The sequence below is a fragment of the Mauremys mutica genome, chromosome 1, assembly GCF_020497125.1.
Source record: "Mauremys mutica isolate MM-2020 ecotype Southern chromosome 1, ASM2049712v1, whole genome shotgun sequence".
Lineage (NCBI taxonomy): Eukaryota > Metazoa > Chordata > Testudines > Geoemydidae > Mauremys > Mauremys mutica.
Window position 1 is genome coordinate 216301557 of NC_059072.1, and position 26734 is coordinate 216328290.

The 26734-nt window shown below is 39.9% G+C and overlaps 1 protein-coding gene and 1 long non-coding RNA gene across 18 annotated transcripts in view; one reads left to right on the forward strand and one right to left on the reverse strand.

Moving 5' to 3' along the window:
* The window catches only part of DMD (dystrophin), a 2044659-nt gene that overhangs the window by 1141649 nt on the left and 876276 nt on the right, over positions 1 to 26734 (forward strand). The gene's annotated exons all lie outside the window — the stretch shown is intronic.
* On the reverse strand, positions 277 to 15520 carry LOC123362455. Its single transcript, XR_006576456.1, has 3 exons — positions 15348 to 15520; positions 1671 to 1776; positions 277 to 512 (listed from the first exon to the last, which is right to left on the reverse strand). It is a non-coding gene; the product is annotated as an uncharacterized LOC123362455 (long non-coding RNA).

The following is a 26734-nucleotide window of genomic DNA, read 5'->3' on the forward strand; positions in this document are numbered from 1 at the left end:
AGAGGGTCCATTCTCCCCTGCTCCCACTGAGATCCAGTCCACAATCCTTTGCTGGTTATCCACACACAGCAGGTCCACCTGCTAGGATCTTTACAGCTTTCTTGATTCTAGCTTTGTTTCTCTACACCGATGTACCAGCTGCTTTTAGTGATGATCATATCTCATTTTCCTTATCTGTCGTCTCTCACTCTGTTGCCTAAAAAGAACACAAGCCACTTTTCCTTGTACAATACTTTTTTTAATGCTAAAACCATTGTCACATTCAGCATTCCACCTTTCTGCCACTCTCTCTCAGGGTTCCAGGGTCAGCTGTACTGTTGATCCCTCACTCAGTCTCTATATGGTCACCCTTTCCAAGTGACAGGTCCACTCTTGTACTGCTCCCAGGGTGGAATCCTGCAATTCACCCTGCTGTTGGACCGTGATCTAGGGACCCAGTCTCCTCTTCAGCAGCAGTGTCCTCAGCAGGTTCTGCTGGGCTTTGGCCCCTGCTTAGACTTCCCTCTGTGAATCTGAGAAAAGCTTGTTCAAAACTGAGTATTATTAATTTTTTTCAAAAGGAACATAACCAAAAGAGAGCAAAGATGGTAAAACAACAAAAGGCTTATTCCTATATTATCTCACCTAAACATTTGCTTTCCTTGCAGGGTTAGGTTGGGCCCAATTTAGTCTTGGTACCTGCCCTCCATCCCCAAGTTACAGTCTGCATCTGTGCAGATCCTCTGCCTTCCCAGAGCCTGAGCTTTTAATCACTTTCAAGCTCTTCATTTAAGAATTCCTGCATGAACCCCCCTGAGGACACAAACTGGGACCTTACCCCTCCTGTGGGAAAAGCCACAACCCTCATTCCACATTAGCAAGGTAAACTTCAAAGGAATTAATACCTATACAGTGTGTTTGGGTACCTGCAATTGGGGCCATCTTCAGCTGTTGTCTTTAGGCCAGAACTAACTGTTTGATTTAACCCTTTTGCCAGCAACACAATACCCCCCTCCCCACCCACCCACCCACACATACGATTCATAAAATTAATGCAGTTATCTCCCAAGTTCTTTACAAACTCTATTTGAAGTGAAAGGCCAGTACCATTCTTGCTTACAACTTCACTTCCCTGGTCTCCTTACATGGAAGAATGCAGGTCGACAATGGCCATCTTCTCCTTTACTGAGATGTCTCTCTCTAATGACAGCTAATAGAGGTCTCTCTGGCACAGAACTATGTAAGGCAGCATGTGGGAATCTTCACTGCCACACCCTTGATACAACAACCAATGCAGATGGTGTCTCTGGATAGGTGGATCTTGCACATTGCAATCTTGGTTTTTTAAAGTTTTTCTGCTATCCAAATACTACTTGTGATGTTCCATTTGGAAATGCATGGAATGGCAGCAGCAGTAATAGTAATAAAAATAGTCTCTGTGGGTGAGATTTTCAGAAGTGCTGGGGGGAGTAAGGCACCCAATTCTCCTCTGGGAGTCAGTGGGATGAGCTTATTTTGTTACTATTTCCCTTCTTCCCCCCCCCCCCCGCATCCTTTAATTCCAGATCAGACACTGCACCTTGTTTTTTGCTGCTGTTGGCACTAAAACTGCTTTTTGTTCTATTTTCCCTCAAAAATTTTTATTAATGCATTTTAATTATTGACCTTAAAAGTAATTGATTAAAACTAACCATTGATCCCATCTTATATAGGCGGTGACATCACATGAAAACCTTGCTTCGTTCCATCTTCTAACAGAGGGTGAATTGTACGACTGTCTAAATTTCAGAGAGAGACCTGAAGAAATAAAATTGTTAGGTTAAGAAATTTGCATATACATCAATCTTTTTTTCTCCTTGCATTTTACCATTGCGTAGCATGACTGATGCAAATTATGGAGGGTCAAAGTAGTCTGCTCCTGAAAACACCAAATATTTGCTGTAACATTTACAGGTGTAGGAAAAGCTGAGCCTTTTTCAGGCTTGTTACCATCTGATTTTCTTTACAGTCTCTAACCTAATCAGCACTGGAATTCTCAGGCTGCTTAATAGTTGATGGGTGGCTATAAATGATGCACCTATAGTGATGAAATCAAATAGAAATAATGATATTCATAGAATTATCATTTCACACATAACAGAAAAGATTCATAGGTTTAGTTATTTGTGCTAATCTTTTCAGTGTATTTCAGATTGTTAGTGTCTCAAGTACATTATTTTGTGAAAGTACAGTACAAGTAGCAAGAAATAGCAGGCATCACTACATTGTACATGAAAGACAAATGAGTTTAAGGAATCACATTTTGAGCTCATTCCCCACCATTCTTTTTGTTTGTATCAGTAAAATCTGTTGATCTATTTTCTGAGTTTGTAGTGGTCATTTAAGAAGAGTATTAATGTATAATTTTGTCTAATAAGAAAAACCTCATCATGTTGGTTAAAAGAAATTCAAAGTCCTCAATTTGTAATACTTTTTAGCACAATAATATTTTTCTTGAATAATATGATGAATACATATTGGTATATGTGTCATATAGCACCATACAGTAGATGAAAAGCAGACTGGTTCTCAAATAGATGTGAATTCACCATTTTCTCTTCTGGGTTTTTTAGCAGAGAAATGTAAATAAATTCTGGAGATGATGAAAGAGAGAAAAACAATATGCATAACCAGTATTTTAACCTGGGGCATTGTGATGGACTGAAGAGTACATTTCTGTTCTTTATGAGATAGTTAAACATTATTGTACACATTCTTTTTACATTTTTGTATTGTTTTCAAAACAAGGAAAGAAAATATTAATTCATCTATAGAAACAATGCACATTAATAGTAGTAGTAGGCATAAAACAAACAAGCATTCATAATAGCTAACACATCTGATTTAACACTGGGGACTTGACATCTAAAATATGTTCTCGCTCACTCAATCCCAAGAATGAATATCCAGAATCTCTTGGGTGAACCCATCTAGACTTGGGAAAGCTAACCTTAACATTTAGATTTTGCCAGCATAGCGCAAGAGTCACTTTCATTGAGATCCTCACAATATAGAATATAAGGAATAGATTCCTCCCCTGAGCAATAGGTAATGCAGTGAGGCAGAAATTAACCTCAGTTTTCAGAGTTATTTTTCTAGAGCTTAATTTCCAATGGAGATTTATCTGCCTGACGAGCAGTATTGCTTACATTGTTCTTAAACAGAGAGACTAGAAGTTTGAGCCGGAAGTCAGCCCTTTATGTCTGTTAGGCTGAGACTGATTGTTAGAAGCATCTTCTGTGTCATGTTTTACCAAATCAGTTATTGTTTCCCTCAGTCTTCACCTTTTCAGCCTGTTTTGCTAATGTCATTTATTTCTAGCTCCACCATGTTTGTCAGATGGTGCTTTGTAGGGAAAAATAAAGGGGTATGCAACTATGCTCACTAACAAGATGAGGTAAGGCACAGAAATGTCCTCCAAGACCTGCAGTGCAGCTTCCCTGTCTCTGCAAACTACAGATTTTTGAAAATTCAAATTAAAAAAACATATGGGATAGTCATCTTGTGCAATGCAAAATGAGCTCAGTTTGACATATGTTAGGTATGTTAGGAATTCCTGAATTAACCTAGGAACAGTTATATTAAATAAAATTACTTTTGAATTTCTGTAGGTTGTGGCAGTACAAGGACAGTTTGCATACAAACTGTAATTGGCAGCAACCAAGCATTTATGATTCTAAGTAATTGTAATAACAGGCATGTAACTAAATATGAATAATTTTGAAATTTCAAAACCAATAAGATTTACTATTGATATACTTAAAATTGTTTGCAAAGCTAATTTTAATTAAATGGGAAAAATGTGTTTTTGTATTGAAAAGGATATGGCTAACCAGTTAATATGCTCTTAAAAGTTTTTGCAAAGATCAAAGACTTAGCCTATGGCATTGCATGCATGTGTCAAAACCTCTTGAGAAAAAATAGAAAAGATCAGCAAACATTTATGTGGCACCAGCAGTCAGTTGGTATTACTGTGTGCTGTAGTATGAAATAAATTTCACATTTTGTAATTTCCTTGAAAAATGACTTGTATCTTTCTTTGTTTTATAGTTCCTTTCCCAATTTATGTGTTTACCAGGTTAAAAAGAAATACTGTATTTATGATAAGGAGTTAAGTATTAAAGTGTAGCCAGTTTGCTTGGTTCAAGTATTGTGGTTAACAATAACTGATTCTAATTAACAACTTTCGTGCTGCTATTCAGATATTTACAGTACTATTTTAGGATTCATTCAAGTTTGTACAATGTATTTCTTTCAGTTAATGTGTCTGAAATGAGCTGTTTCCATCAGCAGATATGGGAATTATAAAAACAGTTCATTTTCACCATGTTAACACGTGAATGAATGCCTGACATTTTACCAATACAGGCAAATTCAGATTATCTGCATTATAATTATCATTAATTGATTAACCATAAATGTTGCTAATTAAAAATGGGCAGTTTCAGATGGTTGTAGCTGATTTTTATTCAGGATCATTCTGAAGAGGATATAGCTGTGATCAGGCAGACTATGAAGAGTGGACATGGATAACTCAGGATTGTTTGATTTTGAGTGGATTATTTACTGCTTGGAGCAAGTTTTCTACCTCTCCTCTAGAAATGATTTGTGACTGTGTTGTTCCTGAGGAGAATATAAGTATAAACATAGTTTATATAACTGTAACTTTTTTCTGTTCCTCCCTCAGCCTCAAGTTCCCTTTACCCTTATTGCTGAGTCCACAGCTTCTGCCTGTGCTAGACCCTATGTCCAACTAAAGCCAGAGATCTGAGCTCTCCTGAGTCAAGCTATGTTTAGACTAGTGTCCTTTTTAAGAAGTCTTGGAGTCCTTCCTCTTGCAGCTATTTGGTGCTCCCCTGCTTTCCTTATTTTCTAACTATCACCTCTCTCTGTTGTGAATTTGTTATGCTGTGCTTGTTTGTAGCTCAAACTGTCCGTAGAGCACTTGAGTTCAACTCTCTCTGGCCTGGCACTGTGGCCGCTGGCCCCTGCCCAGCACCCCCAGCCCTGCCCCACTATAGCTGCTGACCCCTGCCCCAGGCTAGTGCCAGCAGACACTCTGCCCCCCAAGCCCTGGAGTGCTGGGCAGTGTGGCCTCAGCCTCTCCAGCCCCGGAGCGCTGGAGAGCCAGGCAGTGCTTCCTGGCCCGACCCCTGGCTCGCCCCCCCCACCCCTGACCAAAGGCGCCCCAGGCGAGCAGGTAGGGTCGGCTGGAGTGGCCCCACCCCAACGCTGGACAGGTGGAGTGGCCCCACCTCCAGCGTGGCTGGTGTGCTGGGCGGGCAGCATGGCCCCAGTGCTGGGAGGACATGTGGCATGGCGCGGCCCCGGATATGCACCACGGCCCCCGGCCTGCCTGCCCCAGCCTCTGGCACACAGGGAACAGCAGGTGGGATGGGTCTGGGGGTGGAGCATGGGTGGAGACATGTCAGCCCCTTCCTGTGCCTACAATACCCGGCACCCATGAGCGCAGTAATAGCGTAGGGGCAATAGTACAGATTGCAGTGAGTGGCAGCATGGGCTAACTACCCCAAGTACAAACCCATGGAGTCCGAGTACTTGGAGAGGGCAAACCTGTGCTGGTGCTGCCAGTGCTACTATGACTGTTACTAGTTTTAACCAGGGGCGGCTCCAGACCCCAGCACGCCAAGCGCGTGCTTGGGGCGGCATGCCGCAGGGGACGCTCTGCCGGTCGTCGAGAGGGCGGCAGGCGGCTCCAGTGGACCTCCCGCAGGCATGCCTGCAGGAGGTCCACCGGAGCCGCGGGACCAGCGAGTGCGCTTGGCGTGCTGGGGTCTGGAGCCGCCCCTGGTTAAAACTAGTAATAGTCATAGTAGCATTGGCAGCACCAGCACAGGTTCGCCCTCTCCAAATACTCGGACTCCATGGGTTTGTACTTGGGGTAGTTAGCCCATGCTGCCACTCACTGCAATCCGTACTATTGCCCCTACGCTATTACTGCGCTCATGGGTGCCGGGTATTGTAGGCACAGGAAGAGTGCCTCCCGCGGCATGCCGCCCTGCTTGGGGCGGCGAAATGTCTAGAGCCGCCCCTGGTTTTAACACATTAGCTTGATGAGAGCTAGCGTGAGTATGGGTCACTCCCACACAAGCTGGGAGTCACACTCTGAGCTCCAAATGTGGACAAAGCCTGAATTTGCACCTTTTCTGTTCTGACTGTAAATACCAAATCCCCAGTAATCTTTGGTTGTGTTCAGCAGACATGTAGGAATTAGAAAAGCTGTTTTAAAAATAGCATTTCTCCCAGACTTTGTCTGTCTTGTCTATTTAGATTGCAAACTCTAAATTATGGACTGTTTTTTTTAAATCTATGCTTGAACAGTGCTTAGCAAAATGGACTTCTAATCTCAGTTGGGGCATCTAAATGCTACCGTAATTAAAATAATAATACTGCAGAAGGTGAGAAATAAATACAGTTTGGATTTTTTTTTAAGTCCACAAGACTCTATTGTTGGTAATATACTCAAACAATAACTAAATTTTCACTAAAATTTAGACCTGACTTTCTCCTTCCAATTTTGTACTTTTATTTTTCAACTAACATTCTTTGAACTTCTATCACTCCCTATCAATAATCATCTTAGTCTGTTGAGAAGGACCACAACCGCAAATACATAGCATCTTGTCATGCCTGGGGGGAAAAACATGAACAAATAGAGCTTGTTGACTTCATAAATTTCTGTTCTGTGAGAAATTCCAACATCTAAATTTGTTTGTTGCAAATTGGAATGAAAAGCTAAAATTTCAAAATTTCCCACAGAACAAAATGTATGAAAATGTTTTATCAGGGACCATCAAATCAGCTTGTATCAATGTTGAAACAGTATAATAAAAATATTAAACTTTATTAGTTAAATATTAAAATATTGAATCATAGAATCAGAACTGGAAGGGACCTTGAGAGGTCATCTACTCCAGTCCCCTGTACTTAAGGCAGGACTAAATATTATCTAGACCATCCCTGACAGGTGTTTGTCCAACCTGCTCTTAAAAATCCCCAGTGATGGTGATTCCACAACTGCATAACTACTCTGACAGGAAGTTTTTCCTAATGTCCAACCTAAACCACCCTGGCTGCAATTTAAGCCCATTGCTTCTTGTCCTAGCCTCAGAGGTTAAGAACAATTTTTCTCCCTCCATCTTGTACCAACCTTTTATGTATGTGAGAACTGTTATCATGTCCCCTCAGTCTTCTCTTCTCCAGACTAAACAAACCCAATTTTTTCAATCTTCCCTCATAGGTCATGTTTTCTTGACCTTTAATCATTTTTGTTGCTCTTCTCTGGACTGTCTCCAATATGTCCACATCTTTCCTGAAATGTGGTGCCCAGAACTTGACACAATACTCCTAATCAGTGCGGAGTAGAGCTGAAGATTTAATTCTTGTGTCTTGCTTACAACACTCCTGCTAATGACAGGTTTCAGAGTAGCAGCCGTGTTAGTCTGTATCCGCAAAAAGAACAGGAGTACTTGTGGCACCTTAAAGACTAACAAATGTATTGTAGCATGAGCTTTCGTGAGCTACAGCTCACTTCTTCGGATGCATAGAATGGAACACACAGACAGGAGATATTTATACATACAGAGAACATGAAAAGGTGGAAGTATGCATAACAACAGGAAAAGTCTAATCAATTGAGATGAGCTCTTATCAGCAGGAGGAAAAAAAACTTTTTGAAGTGATAATTAAGATGGCCAATAGAATATTGGCTAATATATTCCTGCTAATATATCCCATAATGATGTTTGCATTTTCTGCAACAGCTACACTGTTGACTCATATTTAGCTTGTGATCCACTATGACCCCCAGATCAGAAAATAAATTATGTTAATTAAAATTTATGTTAATATTTCAACTAAATTAATTGAAACATTTTTACTGTATGTAAATGAAATGTTTTGACTTTTTCCCATCAAAAATTTCATTGAAAGTGACGTTCTCACAAAATATTTTGATTTAGATGAAACTGCATTTTCTGACAGGACAACTGCTCCATCAAAAAAAAGTTTGACCAGCTCTATAAACAGATACTTTACATACTGTACATTCCATAGTGTTTGCTACTTTGCTCATGTACACCCAGGTGGGAGAGCAATTGAACTAAATTGTTCTCTTGATTGGATAAGGACTGAGTAAAAATTCAGTAAGGATTTCAGATTTGTCTCCTTTTATACTTTTAGATCCATTAGTACTATTCCAGATTCCTCTTTTTGGTCCTGACTTAGCAAAACATTTAAGCATGTATGTTAGTCCCACTGACTTTGCTAAGCTGGGGCCTTAAATTTTAATAATCAAATGGGGAATTTTAAAACTGGGGGTATATCAGTTTTAGCACGTTATGTTTTTAGACTTAAAAGCTTTCATTGTGTCCTTTAAAAATACCCTTAAATTGGTTAGAGTTCATAAATCATAGCTCCTTGTCAGATTTGCAAAGTCTCTTCCAGATGTGAAAATAAAAATCCAATGTTGATTGTATTCAAGTCAATGTGAACTGATGTATTTAAATAATAGCTTTAAATTCCTCTTTTTCTCAACAGTGAGTCTGTAACAAAACAGATCAGCTCCTTCAAAATCTCATGCTTAATGCTACAAACTTATTATTATTCAAGGTGTACTTTTTTCAAGATACTTTTATGATCAATGAAGCTAGAGGCTGTGAAAATCCATTTTTATTTCAATTAAAAAGAAAATTGCAGGAACCCCAACTGCTGTCTTTTGATTCCTTCATAATCAGTGTCTTATAGGCTATCTAATAGTAATCAGAATTTAGATGAACAAAGAGAAACTGGATGGCCTTTTCTATGTCCACAGATTCAAAAATAGTGCACAAACTTAGGTGAAAACTAATTATAGAGGGTTTTTTCCCTTTTTGTTTCTTTGTAGTGAAAATACCCTATCACTGATCCTTACCTGTATTTGTCACAACACAACACATACAACAAACAAACAAAAAAGCAGTAACTCTTTCATTTACAGTGCACATTTCTATCATTAGCTCTTTTTCTAAAAGTATATTACTGTATTATTCACCATCAGCAGGGAAAAACTGAGATGGGATAATGACAGTGAACGAGATCTCCCCGTTTTATTCACCTCTTATGAAACACTTGGAGGTGGGAGAAGAAGGCAAACCTTGGGCAGAAAAAATGCCTTGCTTGTTAGCTTGCCTGAAGGCTCATCCCTTTTCCATCACTTCATTGTTCTACTTTTTTATATAATAAGAGGCAGTGGAGATGATATTCAGGTGGAAAATAAATAGAAATAAACTGATCCCACACACAATTGCCTATTCTGTGAAAACCTACAATTTTGCTCCTATGGTTGTATAATATAATAGTTAAACCACTGCTCCACTGATTCCCTTTGCCCATCACCCCAATGCACCTTGGAGGAATTAAAATCCAGTCATGGAAGATGCTGAGAACACGGTCTTGCCCACACCACAGTACAATATGTATGTGAGTGAAAGGGTGATATTTTTATGTTGTCAACACTCCCAACTATAACCACACTAATTCTGTGTAATATAGTTTTCTTGGTATTTTTTTCAACTTTAAATTAAATTAGTGTTAGAATTCTGACTTTGTACTGTTGTTTTTGTTAATCACTTGATGTAAATCTAGATTTTGAAGGCTAACTTTTACTTCGTTGCTCTTTTGTGTTAAATTTAGACCTCAAGGCCAAATTTTCAGCTGGCCTCAGACCATTCTCTAAATTTTCACATATAGAAAATGCATGTTTTCGTATACATCTGGATCGAAGCCCAATGACCTGATTACCTGATTTATATGAAAATCCCTTCCCTCACCTGCACTCAGGGGAGGTTGGGAGGGAGGGAGGGACATATGCTAGATTGGACCAGTAGAAGATAGACAACCTGTGGGCTCCTGGGAAGGGAGAGTTGGCTCCTCTGGAACCTTCCTGACTCTTCAGTCCAGAGCATGTGGAGATTATGCCTGGGCTGAGAAGAGAGGCTGCGGAGGAGGAGAGGATTCTCCACTTCCCTCTACCATCCATTGACCAAGCAGGAGGGGAAAGGGAGACCTTCATTGGTTCTGGTCTCTACCCATCCCCAATTTGTTATATATAAAGGCTTTAGGGCATGCTCCACTCTCCCTGCCTGGAGGCATCATTTCAACTTGGAAACAAAGATGCTATGGGTCTGACCAATATACAGCACTGGAAATCAGGAAGAGATGTTTCCCTTTATTCAAGACTGACAAATTTTCGGGTGGGGGATGGGGAGTTTGTTTTCATTTCCTGGCAACACCCTTGAGGCCTAGTGTTCTGTTAATAAGAAATAAGGACAGAAATTTGAAAGCTGCTGGATGTCTATAAGAGTGTGTAATTTTGCCTTGCATCTAGAGCAGGTGAGAGGCTCAGAAGTGCCAACTCACAGAGCTAAATATGAGTATTGGAGATAACAGAGAACACCCTATTAGCTTAGAGGAAAAAGGGGTAGTCCTTATGTTTTCAAAGGTATCCCTTGTTTAACTTCCTCTTTTGGGGAAAGGAGGCAGGATGAATCCTAAGGATTAAACTAAAGGGGGCAGTCTTGAATATGGTTTCTAATTCACTCCCCTGTAGGCTAGTCTTCAGTACCATGTAGACAAAACCCTACGTGATTTTTATGTTTCAATACATTATATATGCATGATATTATTTTTCTCAGGTTTGAATGGCTATCATGTAGCCATTTATTTTCAGTACTGTTTATGAATTATGGTTTTTTATTATGGTTAATAAAATATGGTAAATAAAAAGGTTAGTAACTTTGACAAAAGTAGTAACTTATATTGTACTCTATCAAATACTTGCATTCTCACCTCTTTTCTCTTAAAACATGCAATCAAAAGGAATAACAACTGGTGTTCTCAGAACAGGAATTTACATTTGTGAATTTGTGAAATAATGCCTTCAGCCATCTGGTACGGATATCAGATCAATTTATTTTACATCATTTGCATCCATAATAGTATCTCTGTACTAAAAATAGATAGCCACACTAACTGGTAATAGCTTCAATACGTACATTCTTTCATTAAGTTTATTAGTATAACTACATTTCTGCCAACACTAACATTGTTGAATCACTTTTTTTAAAAAAGTCTCTTCTCATGCTAATTGGAACTATTTTAAAATTTCTTGTAACATTACCTTTGAGTAAACTATTTGTACCCTACTGATGCTGTTGTATTAATTTCTATAGAATGTATGGGCCCAACAAGTCAAAGGTGTTAATATGATTCTGAAACTGTCCAATATAAACAGGCTTAAACAATGTTTGAGGTTTGCTTAGTTGTATGGCAAACACACTGAGAAATTAATGCTAAAGTTTAGGGATTTATTATTTAAGATGCACAAGAGACAAGGAGCTCAAACAAGTTATAAAGCACTTCAGAACTGAAATTGAAAGATTATAGAAAACAACTAGTGTCTATCAAAATTCCTTTTAAAAAAGATGATGTCAGAGTCTTATTTTGTCTGACAAAATAAGGGGGGAAGGGTTAGTTTTATTGGTAAGTTCCGAGATATGAAGGATGGTCACATTTCCTGTTTTTTGACAAACAGACTGACTGTGACAGGGTATACCAGACCCTTTGAGGACCCCTGCTGGAGGCCTCGTGGCCCTGTCACACCCGGCCCCAAAAAAGGGCAGTGGAGAGGATTAGTGTTCCCTCTAATTTTTTATGTCCATGTGGGGAATGACACATCACCTCCATATTTGTGCCCATAACAAAATTCATGTGGTGGGGCTGGAAATGAGGGGTTTGGGGTGCGGGAGGGGGCTAAGGGTTGGGGCAGAGGGTTGGGGTGTGTGGGGGGGATGGGCTCAGGGCTGGGGCAGGGGATGAGGGGTTTGGGTGCAGGCTGCCCCAGGGCTGTTGTGGGGATGTAGAGTGGATGTATGAGACTTGGGTGACCAGATGTCCTGATTTTATAGGGACAGTCCCAATATTTGGGGCTTTGTCCTATTACTCCCAAGCCCTGTCCTAGCTGTCTGGTCACCCTTTGTGGACACAGCCACTCATGGCCCAACCACCTAGGATAAGAAGAGCTTCAGAGGGAGTTCAGTTCCTTGATGGAGCTGTAGGAGTGTGGATGGTGTGTGGCTGGCTGGCTGACAGAGCTACAGGACCTCAGATGAGGTAATGCTGCCAGAAGCCAGGGAGAGAGAGAAGAAGCCCTGCAATGATTACAGGGACTCCATCAGGGTAAGGGTGAAGACAGCACAGGGCTGTGGGGAAGTGACCCAGGGAATTAGAGAAGCAGCGACTTAGATAAAGGGGCACATCAGGCAGCTGCTATTTTACAGGGTCCCTGGGCTGGGGCCTGGGGTAGTGGGTAGGACCAGGATCACCCCAGCCCCCATTAGCCATGGGGGGAAGTGGCTTGGACAGCGAGGCGCACCCCAGAAGGAGGAACTGAACTATAGTGGCCCAGCTGGAGGGCTGTAGCCAGGAAGCCCCAAAAGGGTGAAGTATCAGGGGGTAGCCATGTTAGTCTGTATCCACAAAAACGACGAGTCTGGTGGCACCTTAAAGACAAACAGATTTATTTGAGCATAAGCTTTCATGGGTAAAAAACCAATTTTTCAGATGCATGGAGTGAAAATTACAGATGCAGTCATTAGAGATGCAGATGCAGGCAAGAGGGTGAAGACATTGTCTCCAAGGAGGGAGTGCTGGGGCGCTGCTCTACCCCGGAGCAGGGACCATCTGAGAGAGTGAGTGCAGGCCAAGGGGGTGCTCACCAGAGGTGAGTGTATCCCGTTACACTGACCTAAAGGGGAGAGGAGACAGGATAGTGAAGGTGGAGGGAAATAGGGCTTTTGTTGATATTATCAGGATTCTGAGTGTCAGATCAGTCACAGACAGATGCTCTGGGTTGGCAGATCAGCCATGACAGAAGTTATCCTGGGTTTGTCTCCTGGTGTGGGACGTAATCTGATTGGTCTGGTCGCTCATCCTTTATCGGTCTCTCTCAGGTTGGGCAGAGCTGGATCGGCTGTCTCATGCTGGTGCTATGTGGTACACTTGACTTCAAGATCAAAAGGAACACTAAGAGAGACAGGACAGGAGGAAAAATAGTGGGGCAGAAAGGAATACACACAAAAGGAGGGACAGAGGAGGTTCTCATGTGTCTCCATCTGGACTCTCCACTGGTGCAGTAGTGAAAGTTAATTGTCCCCGCCAGTGTGCTGAGATTTGGGCTTCATGATGATGCAGTGACTTCAGGATCCACAGGTGAAGGGCAAAGTTCCTAGAGTGGAGAGGAGGCCTGATGCGCGCGCAAACACACCAACCCCCAAAAACTTTTGCGTCAGGGCCCCAAAAAGAATTGTGGCAATTCTCTCACTATTTTGTCCATCAATTAGGCCTAACTTCCAACATGCCAACTGTGGTCCATTAGCTTCCAGTCCCTTCTTGTTTACTAGATATGGTATCAACACAATCCATGAGTTATATTAGTAAAGGCTTTTTGTTTAGACTAGCTCAGTCTTTCTGTTTTCCCCTTCTACTAATTTTTATAACAAGCTGTTATGTAACAGGCTGAGTTGGACATTTGTTACCTTTTCCCATCAATATTTGTTATTACAGGTGATTGAACACTTTCCCACAATTAGTCTCAGAACTAGAATAGGCCTGCTAGGCCCCAACTGTTACAACATACAGTAGCACAAATGAATATATAGATAGTGACAATCATTGGTAATAACTTCAGTATGTACATTGTTTCATCAAGTTGATTAGTAGAAATGTATTTATAATATATACTAATATAAAATGTAATAAATGAATTTCTACTAACATGAACATTTGAATAAACTACTTGTACCACGTTGATACATAACTCAATTTTAAATAAATAATTAAATATATAGAATACCTTAGAAAACACTTAGGACCAAATCTTGGCCCTGTTGTTGGTGGGTCTAGGATTTGGCACTTTAAGTTGCTTATCATGTATTTTTTCCCCTGTTTCTCTCTCTCATGCACACATACCACTCCATTCAAAACTGCGACAAACAATCTGATAACACATCCAATTAAATTACACCCCATAGCTGTTACCTAGGTAACTATCTCACAGCCACAGAAATATATTGGGCAAAGGAAGTAAAGGAAAAATTGCTGTACTTCCACATTTTTTTTAATATTTGTGAATTGCCAGTAACGATACAAAATCGCAATTATTGAAAGACTAGCATGAGCTGTACGTAATAGTGATATAGTACTTCTTGTTACTGATCATTTGTGAGGTGAAGGAATACAGAACTCACTTAAGACTTCATCTCTCATATGTTGTTGTCCCTTCTCTGAGTTGTGAATCATCGTAGATAAAAATAGTATTCCACTGTGAGTTATGTACACTCTCTTTTTCTCTTCTTTTCTGTTTCTGTCTCTCTCTCTCTCTCTCTTCAGTATATGTTTTCCTATATATACAGATTACTATATTATTATTTCCATATATATATATATATATATATACACCCTTGAATGGACATGGACATTCATTTTTATTTTCTGGCAATAGTGAATTAATTTCTGCTCAGCAAGTATCATTTTGTTATTAAAATTTAGGGTGGGGCAATCCTAAAAACAGCAGCAAGTATTTTTTTTTCATATCAGTAGTAGGAGAGGAGAGCTCATACCTTCAAATAATGCAATTTTCCATTTTTGTTTGGGATAGCAGAAATGACTGTCTCCTTTCCCTAGGGCATGTATGCACTAGAGTGCAATGCAGAAGCATGCCACGGAACTACCTCAAACTGAGAGATCATGTATGACCAACACTGAGAGATCACTTAACAGTGCTAGTCTTGGAGGCAGAAAAAGCAAAACATTCTGCAGTGCTCTGCCATAGAGTCAGCTAATAGTAATAGTTATGTAGTAATTTAAATGGTAATCTTTGGGCCAGAGACCATGCCTCCTTTTATGTTTGTATAGCACCCAGTACATTGCAGGCACAACCAGATTTAAATGAGTACAAATAATAATTATAGATGTGAATGAAATAATCTCAATTGTTCTAAATTAAAATTTCTTCAGGGGATAAGGGAGTATGTAGGACAGTAACCCAGCTCCCAAAATAAATTCTTTGCCACCTGAAATGCTAGATTTTTTTGGAAAGCTGCTTGTTGTTTCATGCACCTTTGTAGCACATCACATCACTGAAAGTTCAGTAGTGTTGCCTTGCAGAGAAACTTGAAGTATTCCCCCCCCCCCTAAATTTAAAAGATTGAAGGAAAAAAATGTCAGTCATAAAAAGAGTCTTGCCTGGTAAAGTGATCTTTGTGACTTACTATGCTAGGAAAAACATGTTCCCCTTAATGCACGACAATGAGTTGCCTTGCATTGTATAAAGCAGTCTTCCTAGTGTCAGTAGAGTAGATGGGATGTAACATCCTTCACTTCCTCGAAATCCCCATTGAAAGGAGAATCAAAGCAATTCTACTGATAAGTAGTCTCTGCTTAGTTATTAGAATTCAGGCACATTCTAAACTGCCAACCAGCTGAATGATTAGAAGGAATCTGGCACTGAAATTGTTGCCAAATACAGCTCCCTTCTTTCAATAAATATTTTAAAGCATCTGTAATGTCTCCAGTACAATTTTGTTCAACTTTTAATTAGAAACTGACCTGAGCCAAAAATTCCTCATAACTACTCTATAACTTTATTGGATATTTGGAATCCTGGATCTGGATCCACATTTTGTAGTTGAGTTTCATCTGTATAATGGGCTGAACCATTATGCATAATTTAAATATCCCCATATTTGGGGGCAGTAAAAGATCCATATCCTGCACTTGGATACCATTGCAATGAGCAGAAAATAAAATCTTAGGGCAAGGTTCACAATGTGTTTCAGCTGCTTTGTGGCATTCAGAAGGATAGCTCTGTAGATTTGAATTTTGAGAATCTGGCCAATCTCTACCTTGGATGTAATATTGCCCCTGTTGGGTAATTCATTTTTGGTGGTTGCTTAAGGACACATTTATATCTTCATTATCTGAAGAGCTAAACTTTGGAATATTTCTTTACTACCATTTTCATTTGGTTTCATTATAAGTTGGCTATTTATGAATAATTGGACATCAGTAAATTCAGTCTGAGCCCTTCTCTAATACATCTCTTGTAATTAAAAAAAAAATACAAAATTTCCTTTTATAGAGTTTCCCCTCCATTCATCACTTATTTGCAGGTGGGCCAACATATGTTTTAAGTGCTCAGTTTTCAGTGACACAAAACAGCCACTTCACCTGATTAGGAACTTCTTGACAAATACAACATGGGCCAACAGGCATCTTTATACCATCCTTCCAAGGCTATGACCCAAGATGTTTAGAAAGTTGAGAATCAAGCTCAATTATTTTAGTCAGAGGTCTAAAACATTAGAATATACCAGGGTTGCCAACTCCGACTGAAACTATTCTGAGAGATTTTTTTCCCCAACATAATGTAATGTCATTTTCTTAAAATAACCTATTAAAATCTCCTGGATTGCTTTCAATAGCCACTGGAAGATTGATGCCGATTCTGGGAGACTCCAGGCCAGTCCCGGAGGACTGGCAACCCTAGAATATACGTAGTTTGTATTTTGAAATATTCTTTTGCTTGGTGGATTAGCTGGCTGATTCAGAACCAGGGGACAGATTTTGAAAGCAACATGTGTCTCCTTTTTCTCTCAATAGAATAAAACAAATGATGATTACATATGTTATCAGAACAAACTGATCTAGAATCTGGTTGTATATAACGGCTCCAAAATATGCTGAAAATGATGGTTCAGGATAAGTTCTAATGGCATTTATAGGGTTAAAACTTTTAAACTCATTACCATGATTGCTATCATTTTAATAAGTCATTTATCAGAAATGATCATAAAATGTTAAAATTATTTTCTCTCTCATGCCTAGTCAAATACTTCATCCTCCTTATACTGTGCACGTGTGTGTTGAGGAATAACAAGTCTTACCTGCAGGTATGAGCATCCTGTACAGCCAGCATCTGCACTGACTTTTGTCTGACCTTGTAATTAATTTTGTTCTTGTCTTCTTTGTATACCACATCATAACTGTAATGACCTGTTTGTGTCACAGGGACAGGCAGTTCTTCTAAAATATAATTTAGACTTCACCATGAAAAGGCCAGAGCTTTGACTGACCATTCAGTTTGAATATTTTTGGTGGAGGATTAAACACGCATACCATAACTGAGTTTGGCTTACAAAAAAATCTAGTTTCCAGTGAAGTCAGTAATCAATTGTTATACTCTTTTTCTTCTCTCTTTAAAAAAAATATTTCACAAACAAAAGAAAAATGTATAGTAATAATTATGCAGATATATTTTTTAAAATACTAAACATTGAAATCTGCAATTGGATACTAATCAGTGTTGTTAACAATAGACTGATATAATTTCATATTTCAAAATATTTATGTTCACATGACAAATAATGCAGGTATTTTAAATTAATCTGTTATGTTAAAAGAGAGAGAAAAAAACAAATCTTACCACCTTGTAGTGGGATAATACAACTTCTACATTTTGTGTATACACATTTTCTTTTGGGGAAATGTGGATCAACATTATTTTACATTTGAAAGTCAAAGGAATACTAAAATATAATTTATATACCATTACCACAGAACTATATTGGAAATCTGTATGCCTCAAGTGAATGTTGAAAGAAGAAAAAGAGCCAAAGGCTAAAGAGCAAATTGTGTGTGTCCTGCTTTGTTGGTATATTGTTTTCTTTGTTACATTTGTGTAAGGATTATCTGAGTCCCTTCTCATGCAGATGAAGTGGGCACTTAGGCAGTTGTAAATTTCATCTCTTAAGACAGGGTTTCTCAAACAGGGGTCACCGCTTGTGTAGGGAAAGCCCCCAGCGGGCCAGGTCAGTGTGTTTACCTGCCCCGTCCGCAGGTCCGGCCAATCACGGCTGGAAGCAGCGGCCAGTAAGTCCCTCAGCCTGCGTCGCTTCCAGCAGCTCCCATTGGCCCGGAGCAGCAATCCGTGGCCAGTGGGAGCCGCGATCGGCAGGACCTGCAGACAGGGCAGGTAAACACACCAGCCCGGCCCACCAGGGGCTTTCCCTACACAAGCAGCGACCCCTGTTTGAGAAACCCTGTCTTATGGTCATACTTGTATCTCATTGAGACATGAAGTATTTGCCATTGTCTTTTCCCCCTTCCCCATTCCTGTGGTCCCAGAGCCCAGGTTCCAGCCCAAGCCCAAACATCTATTTTGCAATTTTATAGCCCTGCAGCCTGAACCCTGGAAGCCTTAGCCAGCTTACACGGGCAGCTGCAGGTGTTTTATTGCAGTGTAGACATACCTAAGTGTGATTCAGTTGCTCTTAATAATTAGCTATTCATTTTTGCAAAGTGAATTGTCTAAAAGTCATCGGGGTTGTGGGGGGAGGAGGGTTATATGCCAAATGTCATTGTAAAGTGTTACAAAGTGTAATAGCCATAGCTCTGCATGCTATTGCCTGCCATTTGTGCCTCTATGTAAAATTATTGTTCTAGGCTAGACATACCATTTCTTTCTTTACAATGCCATGTCCCATTCCAGCCCATACTTACCAAGTCCTTGGTCCTGCAAACACTTACATACGTGCCTAATTTTAATCCTCCCTCCTCAACATGTTTGTTTCTGTAGTTCTTCCTTCTTATTCTGGGGGGATCTTAGGAGGTTTCTCTTTTGGGACTTGATGCTGTAGCCATTTACATGTATGAGTAACCTTATTAACCTGAGTTACTCACATGGGTAACTGGTTACAGCAATGGGCCCTTAACTGAATGATTGGCAATGACCTATATTGACATTCTTGATAAGAAGGTGGCTCTTAGGCCAATAATTATCCTACATCTCCCACTAAAGCTACAGGACAATGCTGGGTGATGAACAAATGGATATAAATTGGCTATAAACAAATTCAGGCTGGAAATTAGAAGGTTTCTAACCATCATACTGGAGAGCTCCTGGAACAGTCTACCAACAGGAGTTGTGGGGGCAAACAACTTACCAGTAATTAATTTTGAGAGATGAACAAATTTGAGTGTCATTTTATGATGTGATTTTGTGTGATGGTAGAGGGCAGGGATCAACAGACTTGGTGCTCACTTCCGATTTGTGTCTCATGTTCCTAAAGCTCATACATTAGGATTTCAGCTGGCCACATTCAGGGATTCCGAGGGGCTTCCTGCCCTCCCCAGTGTATTCTGGGAGGTGTATTTTTTAATGTCCTTCCTCTGAAACATCAGGGATGGCCAGGGATGGAGATGGGACATTGGGTGGGGAGGGCCAAGGTTCTGAGATGGCACCAAGCATTTTTTCTCTCAAGTGCTTGGCTGGCTGGTTCTTGCTCACATACTTAGGATGTAACTCATAGCCATATGTGGGGTGCATATTGTGCACCTCAATCCTTTCTATTCTCTTCCTATGGTGCATAATAGTCTAGTCTTCTGTGAGCTGTAATATTTTGGTCTAATTTTGCTTGTTGGGTTCAGCGTGCAGGTGCTGGGTAGTGGTATATAGGAGGTCAAACTAGAAGATCTGGCAGGCCTTGAATTATGATCTCTCAAAGGAGACATTATTTCTTAAGTATGTTTTCTAAAGGTTGTATTTTCATTTTGCCAAAACTACCTACAATAGAGCAGTGTCCTGAATATGGCTATATTTATGCTCTCCAACTTTGCACAGCTAATGAAGGCAATTTTTCACTGTAATGTTCTTAGAGTGGGAAGTGCAGCATTAGTGGACAACAGTACCGGAAACAACAGCGAAAACGGAGTCCTTGTTTAATGCCATTAAATGTTCAGTGCACTTGGAGACTTAAGCTGACACAAAGTGCTTGAGTGACAGAACAATAATGTTTAAGCTCTATTGGTCATAGTGAGCATATATTTGGACAAACAACTTGGCAAGCACAAAAAAATAAAAAGAGGCGTTTTTATTTAGTACAGGCCCTAAATCACAACCATTTTGGTGACAATTATCCTGTGATACATTTCTATTTCTACTTATCTAGCTGAAGAGGAAGGTTAAGTGGACTAGTGATTAGAGCAGGGACTATGAATAAGAAGATCTGAGGCCATATTAAATGTTGGCTAAATCTGGGAACAGTTTTCCCATCCTGTGAGAATTGTTGAGATTTTGAAGATTTCTAAGATCCAAAATCAAAATTTCAGATTTTCACAAACTATAAACCTGAATAAGATCTTGATTATGTCAGTCAAAATGTCTCATTTCTATTCTATTGAAATGTTTCATTTTGATTTAGGCCTTTTAAATATATTTTTACTATAAATTAACTTACATTTAAGCATTACAATTTCAATGTCTTTTTCAAAACAAGAAAAATTTAAAAAAAACTTTTGTTTCCTTTTCAATTAATCAGCATTTTCTGTAACAAAAAAAAAAAAGGGATGAAAAGCTCTCAATCAGCTCTACTGTTGGCATGAAGTGAGTCCAACTCTGCTGGGCTCTAGTCGAGTGGTTCTCTAACTTTTTTTTCGTGAACCACTTGAAAATTGCTGAGGGTCTCAGCGGACCACTTAATGACCTTTCCAAATGTTGTTTGTACCGTTAGCTAACTATTGTAAAGCGCTTTAGATAAAAGCGATATGTAAAAAAAAATGTTTTTTGTTCTACAAATAAAAGCACACAAGTCATATTTTAATATCAGTAGTCTTATCTTTGTAATACGATGGATGTGCCCTCTCTCCCCTACTGTGGCAGCCCCTGAGCTGAGGCTGGGGAGGAGAGGGGTCTCTCCCCCACCACAGAGCTGAGGCTGGGAAGGAGGGCCATCTCTCCCTGGAGCTGGGGAAAGTCGCCTCTTTCTCTGGCTGCCACAGCTCTGCGCATCCCAAATTCTCCCCAACCCCTCTTCTCACTCCACTGCCCCCTTCCACCTTCTCTCTTCCCCCCAAGGCCACCACCTCACCTTACATGTGCGTCTTCTCCAGGGTCCAAACATCTAATTAGTGGAGCCACACCTGCACAGCTCCACTAATTAGGTGGGTGGCTCTTCATTCTCTGAAGACCCACCTGAATGAAGCTCGTGGACCATGACCCACAGTTTGAGAACCTCTGCTCTAGTCCTATTTCTGCCACTTGCTGTGTGACCTTGGACAAGTCACGTTACTTCTCCATGCCTCAGTTTTCCTATATCTAAAATGGGAATAATAATTCCTGTTCCCCTTCATAGAGTGCAATCTGACCTTTGGATGAAAAGTGTTCAACAAATACAAGATGTCATCATGCAAGGCATTGATGATGATGTAAAATCCAAGCCCACTTATTATTTAATTAATTTTAAAAAATGATTTGTTCATTTCTTTGGAGTTCCTCCCCTTTTTATTATATGTCTTGTAGTGTAAAGGCAGATTATTCACAGTTCAGATGTTGAACAGCAGAATTAAATTTTAGTTGGAGATCCGATTTAGTCTGCCAGTTTTAAAACATATGGAAGCAACCAAAAGTGAACAGCCTACAATAGAAAAGAGTGATTTTGTTATTTTAAATATTTTTCCAGTCTAAGTACTTTAAAAAAATGGATTTTAACATGATTTACGTTAATAGATGTTTGTAATGCAAGGGGCCTGAACCTGAAAAGGGATCCATGGATGTGAAGGGATATGTCTGTGCAGATCCCTTTGCAGAACTGGAGTTTAAAATAGAATTGAATGGTTCCATGAATTTATAATACAAAATGAGATTAGTACAGCTTTAATGTGAAATACAGTTTTAAATTAAAATAAGGACATTGCATTTAATTGCTGTAAATAAGCAGGGAATATTCATGATTTTCATATATTGTTAGGCTTCTGTGTATGTGCCACCAGCATCACACACAAAAGCAGTATGCTACCTTTTATTGTAGGTTAACTCAGCTATAGTTATGTTTACTTTTGAAATGCAAATATATCAAAAAAAGCAATTATTTATGGGACTGGGTTAGGGAATATATCTGTTTTTCATAATAGTTGACCCAAACCCTTGATGCAAACACTCACAAACTTTTGGTGAGGTGTGGTTCTGAATTGCGTAGATCATGGTCATCTCCACTTTGACTTAGAATCATTGACAAATGTTTGTTTCAAGCCTTCCTGTATTTCACTGAAATATTGGAATTAGTTACATGATAGTGTCTAGAGTTAGAAGAAAAATTTAAAATAATTCTTTTAATGAAAAATATTTAAGTGGCTATTACATATGCAAATTGATCTTTTTTGTTTAAACATTTCATTGGGAATTTTAGTAAGTGGGTTTAACACACAAGTGACAGCTCAACTGACATGATAGAGTTCAGAAGCTTCTTGGAAACATTTATGTGCTGTGTCAATAATCCATACAGTACTTAACAATACAAGAACCATTATAATCTGTCATGTCAAGAATCAAAGTATTGCTTAACTTCCAAGTAGGCCATTGCACAATTCAGCATGCTTGTTCCAAAGGAGCTATTAGTCTATTGAGTGAATCAGAGTGTTAAGTAGTAATAAAATAAAAAAAGTTTAAACTCGTTTAGTTTAATGCCAATGAAACTTATAAAACAAGTTAAAATAATATAAAGGGTTTGATTCTCCACCATTTTTACACTGGTGTGACTCCACTGATTTTACTTCTACTCTAGCATATAAATGGAGTAACACAATTGTGAAATCAAGCCCTGAACACACAATTTAGGATGTTTGCTTACAGATGAAACTTTATTCTTCACTCCATTATAACTAGCAATTCCTGTGGTTTTAAATATGGCTTCATGATATAGTACCTAGACACAATGAGCTGAATGGATGAATGGTAGCTGGAGTCAAGCCTGGACCTAAGATTCTAGCCCTACTTGTTTGCAATGTAGACACAACCTCACTGGACTCATATTCTGGGAATCTTCCAAAAGGTATCGCACAATTCAAAAAGGCTGACTTTGTCCTTTGGACAATCAAGTGAGGTAGACAATCAAGTTTTCCCACACTGCACCACTAACTAAAGGGCTAGATTAGCAACATTTTGGGAGAGCACTATGAAGTCTGGGATTTGGGTGGTTGGCCCACATAATGCAGTATAGATACTGGAGCACCAGGTTGGTACCTAGAGTTCAAAAATTCCTATCCTGGGGTTAACATACCCAGGGTCTGTTAACTCAAGTTCTATTAATCCTGGGCTTTCATTGCAATGTGGGCATACCCTGTACTTCTGTCCTGCGGCTCACAATAAGTTGTTCTATTGGATTATGTGGTAGCTGTACAGGAGAAGCCTTGGAGAAGATTTAATGTTGCTTTTGTCAGCCTTAATTTCCACATGGAGATTTGCTCAAAATCCATGTGGTCCTGAGAAATGCATGCACCAGTTCTGGCTTAGAACTGCAGAGCTCTAGTTGTGCAGAGTAGGACATCTGGCTATGGCTACACTTGGACTTCAAAGCGCTGCCACGGCAGCGCTTTGAAGCGCTAAGTGTAGTGAAAGCGCCAGCGCTGGGAGAGAGCTCTCCCAGCGCTGTCCGTACTCCACCTCCCTGTGGGGAATAACGTACAGCGCTGGGAGCCGTGCTCCCAGCCCTGGGGCTTTGACCACACTGGCGCTTTGTAGTGCCGCAATTTGCAGCGCTGGAGAGGGTGTGTTTTCACACCCTGCTGCAGCGCTGCAAATTTGCAAGTGTAGCCATGAAGTATAGGCTGCATTGGCCAAACTCCTTCCCTTCTGTGGGTTCCTTCTAATTCTCTCTTCTCTGTTTCCATCCAGGCCACATAGTTAGAGAGAATAGGGCTGTCAGTTTTAACTCTTAATTTTGTTGTTGTTATATGCTTGAATTTTTAGGCTTTTGTGGTTTTTGGTTTAGTAGCATTTAGCTGGGATAGTGTTTGTACTAAGCATTCACCAGTGAATGATGAAAGGAAATAATGTAATGTTTTTAATCTAGAAATATTTTTCCTCCATTAGCTGTTTCTAAGAAATATTATGGTTTTGTAGTCCTTTACCTTCAAATATACAGTTTAGCCTGATTTTTCAAGCATTTCCCATAGGCAGTCTGGTTTAAAATACCCACTGCTGAATACTCATCCCAACACACACACACTTTTATCATCCACAGGATTCTGCCTTTGGCTTCCCCCTGCCCTCTCCCACTTTTCAGCAGATAGTTATGTCATAAATTTTGTTGACAGCCTACAGAAATGTCAGTAGCAGGCAGAAATCAATAATTAGGACAGTATCAAGTACTAGTTCCGTGTGGCTACATTTTAATTTTTTGCAGCTTTGTGGCAGCCCTTCAGAGACTGTGTGTGTATAAATCCAATAATTTATTATTCTGGTAACCTATTCTGTGCTTACATCTGAATACTTATTACTAATGATCTCCCAAATTAGTGCTGTAAATCCACGTATGATCAAATTGAAAGTTATATGCTACCAAACAAGCATCAGAGTCTTTGCTGCTCTTCTAAGATGTACAACACGCATCTTGTGTCTAGGGGAGGTGGAGCTAACGGAGCTTTAATTTTCCCTTGTGCCCTCCCTATCCTGGGCTGTTATGGGGCTGAAAAGGCCCCTGTTATAACTTCGATATCCCTGGGGACCTAAGTTATGCCAACCTCCCTAGGCAGCAGAGCTGCTGGAATCTCTGTAGCATGGCATACGGTGGTCCTGTCCTGGCAAACCCCCTATGCCATGGCTTGCAAAGAGTCCTCAGGAGGTACCTTATTGTTGTCTTCTACCATGTCTGCATCAGGGGAATCCTTTCTTACCTAGATATAGGGCTTTGGGGGCATATTTTATACTACTCTTGTCCTTTGACATGGGTAAAGAGGCCAGAGCGGCCTCCTCCCAAGTCCTTTTTATGTTCTCCTTTCTCTCTCTCTTTTGGAGAATTCAGACTTTTTAAAAGCAGCCAGTTCCCGAATTAATACAGAAGGACATTTTTCAGCTAGGTTAAAAACTATTTGAATCTGTGAGACTTTAATATTCTGTGAGCATCCTTCTCGAGAAGCACCAGATAAAGGAACACTCTGCAACTAAGAGGGGAAAAAAAATCTTGGTGATAAATCATATATTATTAAAAAATGAGAACACAGCCCTGTCTTTCTATACATTTGTTTAAGCCACACTTAAATCTCTGAGCAAAACAGGAAAGCACTGCCTTTTCATAAAATTGATTGTATCTGTTTATTCATTTAGAATAAGCAATTGCTTAGTCCAGAGCATACAAGCAATAGCAATATACGTTGCATCCAATTTTGCTTCAGTGGATATATTATCAGCTCTATTGTAAGTTAACTTTTCCCTACAGTAAGCAAGAGTTTTTAATGCTGTTCCAGTATAAATAAGTCTGAATTCCTGACCTAAATGTGGTTAATAGCATGCAAACTAGGGATGTAATAGGTTAACCGGTTAACCAGTAAGCGTTAGGCTTACCAGTTAACCAACCTTAACCGTTAACCCCGGGAGCCCCCCACTGGCTAGAGGGACCCTAGCCCCGACCGGGCTGCAGTGGCACCAGCAGGACCCCATCCCCGCCAAGCCAGGCCTGCTGGAGCTAACTCATACCCAATGGTTAACCAGTTAAATGATATTTTAATTGTTTAACTGGTTAACTTTTTTAACCGATATTTACATCCCTATTGCAAACAGGTACCTTTTGTTCTCTTCCTTCTTGATGTTTTTCTTTTTTAGTTTTAGTACTGTATGTACAAATAATTTATGCAAATCAGTGAAACAATTCATTTAAACATGTTTCAAACTTCACCAAAATTGACAGAGGGCAAAGATAGATTGTAGGTTGCTGGCCTGTCTCCCCTAGCCCAAGAAGGACTAACACCATGCCTACATTTCATTCTGGCCCTCCAGTAAGTCCATGGTTTAGTAATTCAAACACAAAGCTCACAATATAACACACAATAAAGCCATTCCCCTGACTAACACAGGCTGCAGGGGACCTCTCTGCTCCATGACAAGTCACAGGTGCCAACCTCCCTCTTGCAGCTCCCTTTTCAGCTGAGCTCTCTCAGCCCTTTTATAGGCACTACCTGATCCCTTCCCAGCTGGGGCTGATAACTGAACAGGGCTGGCTGGCCCCAGGCCCCCTGGCTTTTGAAGAGCGGACCTCCCTCTTGCATATAAAGGAGGATATAAAGGTCATGATTTAACTGAAAACAATGTTTGCATTTCAGTGTCAAAGTGTTATTTTTTCTAAGTTTTAACTATTTGTGTTGTTACCATCTGGATTAGCCTCATTGTATTAGTCTAACTCTAACCTGTCAGAACAATTATTTTATTGTTCAGATTGTGTTCTCTGTCACATGGTAGTAACGTCCTGTTTTCTACCTGTCAAAAGACTTACAATATGATCATCTGCTGTCAAAGCGACTTTCTTAATTTCATTAAAAATATATTTACAGTAAGAGCTGTTTTATCCGGCATGTTGGGAAAATGATCAAAGACATAGGAGTTTAAAAAAAAAATCTCTGTGTCCACTCTACTTTTCATGTAAATGCTGCCTCAATTGGAGACAATAGTAGATTTTTCATTGACTTCAATGGCCAGGATTTCACCTTTTGTATGCAAAAGCCATACTGCAAGTGTGCATATGTAACTGTGGTTAGAGGGGAAAATATATGATGATATTAGCTAGATCCTCAGTTGGTGTAAATCAGCAAAGCTTGAGTAATTTCATTGACC